This window comes from Arachis hypogaea, chromosome 18 (assembly GCF_003086295.3).
Source record: "Arachis hypogaea cultivar Tifrunner chromosome 18, arahy.Tifrunner.gnm2.J5K5, whole genome shotgun sequence".
NCBI lineage: Eukaryota > Viridiplantae > Streptophyta > Magnoliopsida > Fabales > Fabaceae > Arachis > Arachis hypogaea.
This window is the reverse complement of record NC_092053.1, coordinates 42,463,639-42,475,736: the sequence shown is the minus strand read 5'-3', so window position 1 is coordinate 42,475,736 and position 12,098 is coordinate 42,463,639. Positions and strand designations below refer to the sequence as shown.

Sequence of the window (12,098 nt, the reverse complement as noted above, 5' to 3'; positions counted from 1 at the left end):
TCGCGGTCCTCACTCCTCGGTGTTCCTTGAGCTCCCTATGCCGGTGGCCTTGCCTCAGTCTCGCAGCATCACAAATTGCGGTTCGTGGTGGACGGGCGGCGCGCTCCAGTTCCTCTTCTCTGTGAGCTGCCTCTCGTCATCAGCGGCGCTATGTCTTGTCGGTGCCTCTGCTCTGCCTTTCACTCTTCTCTCCTCCTCTGTCTCTTAGCGGTTCTGTGACCATCGGACTCCCAGCGGCGCTCCTCTCTCATCCTCTGCCTCTCAGCGGCTTTGTGATTAGTAAGTGATTTACAGCAATAACTGAATATCTATGTGACAAATATTGGATTAAAATATTAATCTAGCTTATGAATATTGGAACAGAAAAGATATTATTAGAATGCTTGATATTGTAATGCTTGTTTGTTTTTCTTTCCAAATCTTTCATAAAGATGCTTGTTGTTGTTTGTTTTTTTCATATCTAGTTGTGCTATAATAGATTAAAATGAAGATCTTCATTTTATTTTGTTTTTTTTCAAGTAAGGAACTGTGTTTAGTTGTTTACCTATATTTATCTTTGATTACTAAACTTTTTTATATGAAAAGGATAAAATAGTAGATAAAAAGGAAAAACAATTAACTGTAGGTTTCGTTTTTGTTTTCTGGTGACTGTAAGTGAATAAGTGATGATGTAGTTAGTACTTAGTACTTGTTAATTATGTTTGATTATCGTTTGAATACTTTCTTACTGATTTAGATATTGTTATGTATTGATATTATTTAGGTTGAGTTGTTGATTTTGCAATGGATAATTCTATCTCTATGAAATTTGATGGTGGGAACGTAACACAAAATCCTAAAAATAAAGAAAGATCTGAAATTGCAGAAGATATTAAAAAGGAAAAGACGAAGGTAACAATATCTGATGTGTGAAGAAATTTCATAAAGTTTGGACCTAGTGATGATGGTATAAATCGTGCTCAATGTGATGTTTGCAAATAGAAGTTTAAGGCTGGTGGTAAACAATATAGGACAACGTCACTTAAGCGTCTTTTAGGCAGGTGCGTGAAAATAGACTTTGAGAATATTGGTCAAACTTTGATAGAAATGAAAAATAAAATGGGGGCTCTAAAGATAGATAATCATGTATCGCGTGAGATATTTGCTGCCTTTGTGATTGATTGTGATGTTCCCTTTTCTATTGTTGATAATAAGAAATTTAGGTATTGGGTAAAATATATCAGTCTAACTCTAAGCCTGATTATTAGAAATACTCTAAAGGAGGATGTGCTAAAAATTTACTCAAAGAAAAAAAAAAGCTTAAAAGTACTTTAGTAGCCATTCCTAATAGAGTTTATTTGACTTCTGATTTATGGACATCCATCACTATAGAAGGCTATTTATGTTTAATTGCTCACTTTGTTGATTTAAATTAGAAATTACAAAATAAAGTTTTGAGTTTTTGTCATATGCCTCTTCCTCACACGGGATTTAAATTGTCTTCCAAGATTTTTGAGCTTTTAAATGAGTGGAGAATTGAAAAAAAGATTATGACTCTTACATTAGATAATACATCTGCTAATGCTACATGCCAAGATCATTTAAAAAGTACATTAAATACGTATGATTGGTTGTTGTGTGATGGAGAGTTCTTTCATATTCTTGTTCTGCTAATATCTTGAATCTTACTGCGAAAGATGGATTAAAAATTGCTCATGATGCATTGAATAAGATTAGGAAAAGTGAGAATATGTAAGGGGATTGGAAAGTAGAATGATAAGGTTTAAAGAATGTGTTTCAGCGATTTAAGGTTTGAATTTTACAAGTGGGTTGCATCTAGATGCTACTACTCGATGAAATTCTACGTACATTATGCTCAAAAGTGCTATCAAGTATCGAAAGGCCTTTGAGTATTTGAAGGCAACCGATCATGCTTATAAGCATTGTCCTTCGGTTGAAGAATGGGAGAGAGCTGAAAGGATATGTGAATTTTTATACCTTTTTATGAAACTACTAATTTGATTTCTTACACATCTTATCTTACTTCGAATTTGTATCTTCTATAAGTCTATCATATTTAATATATTTTGATGAAAAGTTTGAGAAGTGAAGATGAGCTTCTAAGGAGCATGGGAGAAAAGAAGATGAACAAATTTAAGAAGTATTAGAAAAAGTATAGTGTCATTCTTGCATTTGGTGCTATTCTTGATCCTAGGTTTAAGATTTCTACTTTAGAGCTTATGTATGAAGAGATTGATGTTGAGACTGCAAAAGGGAATGTGGAATATGTGAAAAAAAAATTATACAAACTTTTTGAAAAATATGACAAGAATTCTTTTTCAAACGTTGAAGCACAAAGACCTAGTATTCAATCTTCATCCATGGCCCATACCCTTGAAAATGCAAGCAAGAAGCGACTTGCGATTGTTGGTGTAAGTAATGTTTAACATATTTTGATTCTCTTATATTATTAATTGTCATTGTTCTATCCTAACAAGATAGTTTATTTCTATTTTGCTAGAAAATGATGAAACATAACTGATACGTGCTTCAAATGTTCGAGATATGAAGAGTTCAAGTGTTATTTAGAAGATATTAGTTTATATTTTTAGAATGTTTTAATTTAACTTAATGTATTTTGATTTTGTTTATTTAATTACTAGATTGGGTCTTATGTTTGTGGGCTTTAGGATTTTCTTTGTTTTAACCTAATAAGAGGTTATAAATACCTCCTTAGCTATTGTAGACCTAACACAGAATGATTTAAAGGTGTGAAAATCTCTTTTTGATTTCGTGATGAAACCATAATGTGGACAATTGAGGTTGAGGAGTCTCTTTCTTGTTGCATCGAAGAATTGGATAGAAGGTTGAGGAGTCCCTTCGATTCAATCCCCAAACTATGACATTGACAAGTTAGGTTGAGGAGTCCCTTTCTTGTTGCGTCAAGAAATTGGATAGAAAGTAGAGTGATTTTCTTTGTACTTAATTTCAACCTATCCTATTTTTTCTATTTCAATTACAATGTATCTTTTTTTATTCAGTTTAAAAGATAAACAAGATAAGGATTCAAACTGAATAAAAAAAAAGATACATTGAAATTGAAATAAAAACAAAAATGATAGATTGAAATTGAATACAAAGAAAATCACTCTAATTTTTACCCAATTTCTTGACATAACAAGAAAGGAACTCCTCAACCTAACTTGTCAATGCCATAGTTTGGGGAATGAATCGAAGGGACACTGATGAGCGGATAATTTATACGCTTTTTGGCATTATTTTTAGTATGTTTTTAGTATGTTTTAGTTAGTTTTTATTATATTTTTATTAGTTTTTAATTAAAAATCACATTTCTGGACTTTACTATGAGTTTGTGTGTTTTTCTGTGATTTCAGGTATTTTCTGGCTGAAATTGAGGGACTTGAGCAAAAATCAGATTCAGAGGCTGACAAAGGACTGCTGATGCTGTTGGATTCTGACCTCCCTGCACTCAAAATGGATTTTCTGGAGCTACAGAACTCCAAATGGCACGCTCTCAATTGCGTTGGAAAGTATACATCCAGGGATTTCCAGCAATATATAATAGTCTATACTTTGCCCGAGTTTATATGATGCAAACTGGCGTTGAACGCCAGCTCTCTGCCCAATTCTGGAGTCAAACGCCAGAAACACGTTGCAAAGTGGAGTTAAACGCCCAAACTGGCATCAAAGCTGGCGTTTAACTCCAAGAAAAGTCTCTACACATTTAAAGCTTCAAGCTCAGCCCAAGCACACACCAAGTGGGCCCCGAAAGTAGATTTCTACATCATTTACTTATTTCTGTAACCCTAGTAACTAGTCGGAAATAAATAGGACCATCTCTGGACGTTTACTTCTTAGATCATGGGGGCTGGCCTCTCGGCCATGCCTGGACCTTGTTCTTATGTATTTTCAACAGTAGAGTTTCTACACACCATAGATTAAGGTGTGGAGCTCTGCTGTACCTCGAGTATTAATGCAATTACTACTATTTTCCATTCAATTCAGCTTATTCCTATTCTAAGATATTCATTCGCACCCAAGAACATGATGAATGTGATGATTATGTGACGCTCATCACCATTCTCACCTATGAACACGTGCCTGACAACCACTTCCGTTCTACATGCAAACAAGGCTTGAATGTGTATCTCTTAGCCTCATGATCGTGAGATCAGAGTCTTCGTGGTATAAGTTAGAACCCATGGATGACCATTCTTGAGATCCGGAAAGTCTAAACCTTGTCTGTGGTATTCCGAGTAGGATCTGGGAAGGGATGGCTGTGACGAGCTTCAAACTCGCGAGTGCTGGGCGTAGTGACAGACACAAAAGGATAGTAAATCCTATTCCGGCATGATCGAGAACCGACAGATGATTAGCCGTGCTGTGACAGAGTATTTGGACCATTTTCACTGAGAGGACGGGATGTAGCCATTCACAACGGTGATGCCCAACATACAGCTTGCCATGGAAAGGAGTAAGAAGGATTGGATGAAGATAGTAGGAAAGCAGAGAGACGGAAGGGACAAAGCATCTCTACACGCTTATCTGAAATTCTCACCAATGAATTACAGAAGTACCTCTATCTTTACTTTATATTTTATTTATATTTTAATTATTAAATCTCCATAAACATTTGAATCCGCCTAACTGAGATTTACAAGATGACCATAGCTTGCTTCATACCGACAATCTCCGTGGGATCGACCCTTACTCACGTAAGGTTTATTACTTGGACGACCCAGTGCACTTGCTGGTTAGTTGTGCGAAGTTGTGACAAAGAATTAAGATTATAAACGCGCATATTGAGTTTTCAGTGCCGTTACCAAAAGAGATGAACCGTCACAATTTTTGCGCACCAAGTTTTTAGCGCCGTTGCCTGGGATTGTTCGAGTTTGGACAACTAACGGTTCATCTTGTTGCTCAGATCAGGTAATTTTATTTTAATTTTAAGCTTTTTGTTTTATTATTCTTAATTTCGAAAAAAAATTATAAAAATAAATATTTTCAAAAATATATTTTTCTTCAGAATTTTTAAGAATGAATTCCAGTGTTTCATGATGATTTGTTGAATTCTGGCTGGCTATAAGCCATGTCTAATCTTTTGGACCGGGGTTTCAACTTATCATCACAAGAGCTTGTTGATCTTCACCTATTTGGCAGTTACACACATAGTTGTTGTTTACATGGGAGGTATCAATATCTGCTGAAGCTTGGCTGGCCATTGGCCATGTCTAGTATTTTGGATCGGAGCTTTCACTGAAAGCATGGCTGGCTAGTGAGCCATGTCTAATTCCTGGACCGGAGCTTTAGACTAATATTGCTTGATTCTTGGAATTCATATTAAAAATTTTGAAATCCTTAATTTTCTTTTTCCAATTAATTTTCGAAAAAAAAATACCAAAAAATTTAATAAAATCATAAAAACCAAAAATTTGATGTTTCTTGTTTAAGTCTAGTGTCAATTTTTAAGTTTGGTGTCTATTGCATCTTTTTAATTTTGCTTTAAATTTTCGAAAAATACATGCATGGTGTTCTTCATGATCTTCAAGTTGTTCTTGACAAGTCTTCTTGTTTGATCTTCATATTTTCTTGTTTTATGCCTTTTCTTGTTTCTCATATGCATTTTCAATTTGTTATTGTCTAAGCATTGAAAATTTCTAAGTTTGGTGTCTTGTATGTTTTTATTTTCTTAAAAATTTTCAAAAATAAGTTCTTGGTGTTCATCATGACATTCAAAGTGTTCTTGGTGTTCATCTTGACATTCATAGTGTTCTTTCATGCATTGTGTGTTTTGATTTATAATTTTTATGTTATGTGTCATTTTTATGTTTTTCTCTCTCATCATTAAAAATTCAAAAATAAAAAAATATCTTTCCCTTTTTTATCTCATAATTTTCGAAAATTTGAGTTGACTTTTTCAAAAATTTTTAAAATCTAGTTGTTTCTTATGAGTCAAATCAAATTTTCAATTTAAAAAGTCTATTTTTTCAAATCTTTTTCAAAAATCAAATCTTTTTCAATTTTCTTAATATTTTCGAAAATTTTTAAATTAATTTTCAAAATCTTTTTCTTATCTTTATTTCACAATTTCAAAATCTTCACTAACAATTAATATGATTGATTCAAAAATTTTTAAGTTGTTACTTGCCTAGTAAGAAAGATTCAATCTTTAAAATTTAAAATCATATTTTTTTATTTCTTGTTAGTCAAGTAATCAAATTTAATTTTCAAAATCAAATCTTTTTAAAATTTCTTTTTCAAATCTTTTTCAAAATAAACTTCAACCACATCTTCTTCAAATTCAATTTCAAAATCTTTTCTAACTTCTTATCTTTTCAAAATTGATTTTCAAATCTTTTTCAATCAATCTTATCTTTTTGTTTGATTCTTATCTTTTTCAAAACTCCCTAACTAATTCTCTCTTTAATTTTCGAAAATCACCTTCCTCTTTTTCAAAATTCCTTTTTAATTAACTAATTGTTTTAATTTTTAATTTAATTTAATTTCAATTTTAATTTTCGAATTTTAACTTTAAATTTTATTTTTATTTTATTTGATTTTCGAATTCCCTCTCTCTTATCTCCTTCTATTTATTTATTCATCTACTAACACTTCTCTTCCACCCAAAAATTTGAACACCATCTTCCTCTCTGTGTTCGAGTTTTCTCTTCTCCTTCTTATATTCTTCTCTTCTTAAACTCACATAAGGAATCTCTATACTGTGACATAAAGGATTCCATATTTTCTTTTGTGTTCTCTTCTTTTTCATATGAGCAGGAACAAGGATAAGAACATTCTTGTTGAAGCTGATCCTGAACCTGAAAGAACTCTGAAGAGGAAGCTAAGGAAGCTAAAGCACAACTCTCTGGAGAAAATCTGACAGAAATTTTTGAAAAAGAAGAAGACATGGCCGAAAATAATAATAATGCAAGGAAGATGCTTGGTGACTTTACTGCACCAAATTCCAATTTACATGGAAGGAGCATCTCAATCCCTGCCATTGGAGCAAACAATTTTGAGTTTAAACCTCAATTAGTTTCTCTGATGCAACAGAACTGCAAGTTTCATGGACTTCCATCGGAAGATCCTTTTTAGTTCTTAACTGAATTCTTGCAGATCTGTGATACTGTTAAGACCAATGGGGTTGATCCCGAGGTCTACAGGCTTATGCTTTTCCCGTTTGCTGTAAGAGACAGAGCTAGAATATGGTTGGATTCTCAACCTAAGGATAGCCTGAATTCTTGGGATAAGCTGGTCATGGCTTTCTTAGCCAAGTTCTTTCCTCCTCAAAAGCTTAGTAAGCTTAGAGTGGATGTTTAAATCTTCAGACAAAAAGAAGGTGAATCCCTCTATGAAGCTTGGGAGAGATACAAGGAACTGACCAAAAAGTGTCCTTCTGACATGCTTTCAGAATGGACCATCCTGGATATATTCTACGATGGTCTGTCTGAATTAGCTAAGATGTCATTGGACACTTCTGCAAGTGGATCCATTCACCTAAAGAAAATGCCTGCAGAACCTCAGGAACTCATAGACATGGTTGCAAATAACCAGTTTATGTACACTTTTGAAAGGAATCCTATGAATAATGGGACGCCTCAGAGGAAGGGAGTTCTTGAAATTGATGCTCTGAATGCCATATTGGCTCAGAACAAACTATTGACTCAGCAAGTCAAAATGATTTCTCAGAGTCTGAATGGATTGCAAGCTGCAACCAACAGTACTCAAGAGGCATCTTCTGAAGAAGAGGCTTATGATCCTGAGAATCATGCAATAGCAGAGGTGAATTACATGGGTGAACCCTATGGAAACACCTATAATTCCTCATGGATAAATCATCCAAATTTCTCATGGAAGGATCAACAAAAGCCTCAACAAGGCTTTAACAATGGTGGAAAAAACAGGTTTAGCAATAGCAAGCCTTTTCCATCATCTACTCAATAACAGACAGAGAAGACTGAGCAGAATCCATCTAGCCAATTTAGTCTCTGATCTATCTAAGGCCACTTTGAGTTTCATGAATGAAACAAGGTCCTCCATTAGAAATTTGGAGGCACAAATGGGCCAGCTGAGTAAGAGAGTCATTGAAACTCCTCCTAGTACTCTCCCAAGTAATACAGAAGAAAATCCAAAAGGAGAGTGCAAGGCCATAACCTTGCTTGGTGTGGCCGAATCCATAGAGGAGGAGGAGGACATGAATCCTAGTGAGGAAGACCTCCTGGGATGTTCAATGACCAATAAGGAGTTTCCCTTTGAGGAACCAGAGGAATCTGAGGCTCATCTAGAGACCATAGAGATTCCACTGAATATCCTTTTACCATTCATGAGCTCAGATGACTATTCATCTTCTGAAGAAGATGAAGACATTGTTGAGGAGCAAGTTGCTCAATATTTAGGAGCAATCATGAAGCTGAATGCCAAATTATTTGGTAATGAGACTTGGGAGAATGAACCTCCATTGCTCATCAAGGAACTAAATGCCTTGGTTCAGCAAACTCTACCTCAAAAGAAACAGGATCCTGGTAAATTCCTAATTCCCTGTAACATAGGCACCATGACCTTTGAGAAGGCTCTGTGTAACCTGGGATCAGGCATAAACTTAATGCCACTCTCTATAATGGAGAAACTTGGGATCTTTGAGGTACAAGCTACCAGAATCTCATTAGAGATGGCAAACAACTCAAGAAAAGAGGCTTATGGACTAGTAGAGAACGTGTTAGTAAAGGTTGAAGGCCTTTACATCCCTGCTGATTTCATAATCCTAGACACTGCGAAGGATGACGATGAATCCATCATCCTTGGAAGACCCTTCCTAGCCACAACAAAAGCTGTGATTGATGTGGACAGAGGAGAATTAATCCTTCAACTGAATGAGGGCAACCTTGTGTTTAAAACTCAAGGATCTCCCTCTGTGACCATGGAGAGGAAGCATGACAAGCTTCTCTCACTGCAGAGTCAACCAAAGCCCCTACAGTCAAACTCTAAGTTTGGTGTTAGGAGGCCACAACCAAACTCTAAGTTTGGTGTTGGGAGGTCCCAACAATGCTCTGAAGATCTGTGAGGCTCCATGAGAGCTCACTGTCAAGCTATTGACATTAAAGAAGCGCTTGTTGGGAGGCAATCTAATGTATTTAATTATATCTATTTTTATTTTCATGTTTATTTCGTGTTTTATTAGGTTGATGATCATGTGAAGTCACAAAAATTACTGAAAAATCAAAAACAGAATGAAAAATAGAATGAAAAATAGCTCACCCTGGAGGAAGAGCTTACTGGCGTTTAAACGCCACTAAGGCTAGCAGAATGGGCGTTAAATGCCCAGTCTGGCATCATTCTGGGCGTTTAACGCCAGAAATGGGCACCAGTCTGGCGTTTAACGCCAGAACAGAGCATGGAACTGGCGTTAAACGCCAGAAATAAGCAGCAGTCTGGCGTTTAAATGCCAGGATTGCACCTTGGGGAAAGCTGGTGTTTAACGCCAGAAATGGGCATGGAAGTGGCGTTTAACGCCAGAAATGGGCAGCAGTCTGGCGTTAAACGCCAGGATTGCATCCATAGGGCGTTTTACACGCCTAAAAGGTGCAGGGATGTGAATTCCTTGACACCTCAAGATCTGTGGACCCCACAGGATCACCTCAGGATCTGTGGACCCCACAGGATCCCCACTCACCTCAACTCACCTTCTCCCTCTTCTTCACACAATCAACTCAACCACTCTTCCCCAAACACCCTTCACCAATCAACTCAACCACTCTTTCCCATCACCCTTCCACCAATCACCTCCACCACACTTTTCCATAAATCCTACCTACCTTCAAATTCAAAATCTCATTCCCACCTAAACCCACCCTAAATGGCCGAACCCTAACCCCTTTCCCCCCACTATATAAACCCCTCATTCCTTCTTCATTTTCACACAACACAACCCTCTCTTTTTCCCTTGGCCGAAACACACACATCTCCCCCTCTCCCCCATCTCTTCTTCTTCTTCTTCTATTCTCTCTTCTTTTGCTCGAGGACGAGCAACATTCTAAGTTTGGTGTGGTAAAAGCATAGCTTTTTTGTTTTTCCATAATCATTGATGGCACCTAAGGCCAGAGAAACCTCAAGAAAGAGGAAAGGGAAGACAATTGCTTCCACCTCTGAGTCATGGGAGATGGAGAGATTCATCTCAAAAGTCCATCAATACCACTTCTATGAAGTTGTGGCCAAGAAGAAAGTGATCTCTGAGGTTCCTTTCAAGCTCAAGAAGAATGAGTATCCGGAGATCCGACTTGAGATCTAAAGAAGAGGTTGGAAAGTCCTCACCAACCCCATTCAACAAGTCGGGATCCTAATGGTTCAAGAGTTCTATGCAAACGCATGGATTACTAGGAACCATGATCAAAGTATGAACCCGAATCCCAAGAATTGGCTTACCTTGGTTCGGGGAAAATACTTAGATTTCAGTCCGGAAAGTTTAAGGTTGGCGTTCAATTTGCCAATGATGGAGGAAAACGCACACCCCTACACTAGAAGGGTCAACTTTGATCAAAGGTTGGACCAAGTCCTCATGGACATATGTGTGGAAGGAGCTCAATGGAAGATTGACTCAAAAGGCAAACTGGTTCAACTGAGAAGACTGGACCTTAAGCCTGTAGCTAGAGGATGGTTGGAGTTCATTCAACGCTCAATCATTCCTACTAGCAACCGGTCTGAAGTTACTGTAGACCGGGCCATCATGATCCACAGTATCATGATTGGGGAGGAAGTAGAAGTTCATGAGATTATACCTCAAGAACTCTACAAGGTGGCTGACAAGCTTTCCACTTTGGCAAGGTTAGCCTTCCCTCACCTTATTTGCCACCTCTGTAATTCGGCTGGGACTGACATAGAAGGAGATATCCTCATTGATGAGGTTAAGCCCATCACCAAGAAAAAAATGGAGCAAGCAAGAGAGCCTACTCATGGAGTTCAAGAGACGCATGAGGAAGCTCATCATCAAGAAATCCCTGAGATGCCTCAAGGGATGCACTTCCCTCCACAAAACTATTGGGAGCAAATCAATACCTCCCTAGGAGAATTAAGTTCCAACATGAAACAACTAAGGATGGAGCACCAAGAGCATTCCATCATCCTCCATGAGATTAGAGAAGATCAAAAAGCTATGAGGGATGAACAACAAAGACAAGGAAGAGACATAGAGGAGCTTAAGAACACCATTGGTTCTTCAAGAGGAAGAAGACGCCACCCTCACTAAGGTGGACTCTTTCCTTAATCTCCTTGTTCTTATTTTCATGTTTTTTGTTTTTGAGCTTTATGTTTTATTTATGTTTGTGTCTTTTCTACATGATCACTAGTGTTTAAGTAACTATGTTTTAAGGCTATGAATGTCCTATGAATCCATCACCTTTCTTAAATGAAAAATGTTTTAATTACAAAAGAACAAGAAATACATGATTTCGAACTCATCCTTGAAATTAGTTTAATTATTTTGATGTGGTGACAATACTTTTTGTTTTCTGAATGAATGCTTGAACAGTGCATATGTCTTTTGAATTTGTTGTTTATGAATGTTAAATATGTTGGCTCTTGAAGAATGATGAAAAAGGAGAAATGTTATTTGATGATCTGAAAAATCATAAAAATGATTCTTGAAGCAAGAAAAAGTAGCGAATACAAAAGCTTTCAGAAAAAAAAAGAGAAAAAATGGCAAAAAAAAGAAAGAAAAAGAAAAAACAAGCAGAAAAAGCCAGTAGCCCTTAAAACCAAAAGGCAAGGGTAATAAAAAGGATCCAAGGCTTTGAGCATCAGTGGATAGGAGGGCCTAAGGGAATAAAATCCTGGCCTAAGCGGCTAAACCAAGCTGTCCCTAACCATGTGCTTGTGGCGTGAAGGTGTCAAGTGAAAAGCTTGAGACTGAGCGGTTAAAGTTGTGATCCAAAGCATAAAGAGTGTGCTTAAGAACCCTGGACACCTCTAATTGGGGACTTTAGCAAAGATGAGTCACAATCTGAAAAGGTTTACCCAGTTATGTGTCTGTGGCATGTATGTATCCGGTGGTAATACTGGAAAACAGAGTGCTTTGGGCCACGACCAAGACTCATAAAGTAGCTGTG

At 36.7% G+C, this 12,098-nt stretch overlaps 1 non-coding gene across 1 annotated transcript; it reads right to left on the bottom strand.

Moving 5' to 3' along the window:
* Positions 1-7,299: 7,299 nt before the first annotated feature.
* On the bottom strand, positions 7,300-7,407 carry LOC112773470 (small nucleolar RNA R71). Its single transcript, XR_003188018.1, has one exon. It is a non-coding gene; the product is annotated as a small nucleolar RNA R71 (small nucleolar RNA).
* Between the last annotated feature and the right edge of the window lie 4,691 nt (positions 7,408-12,098).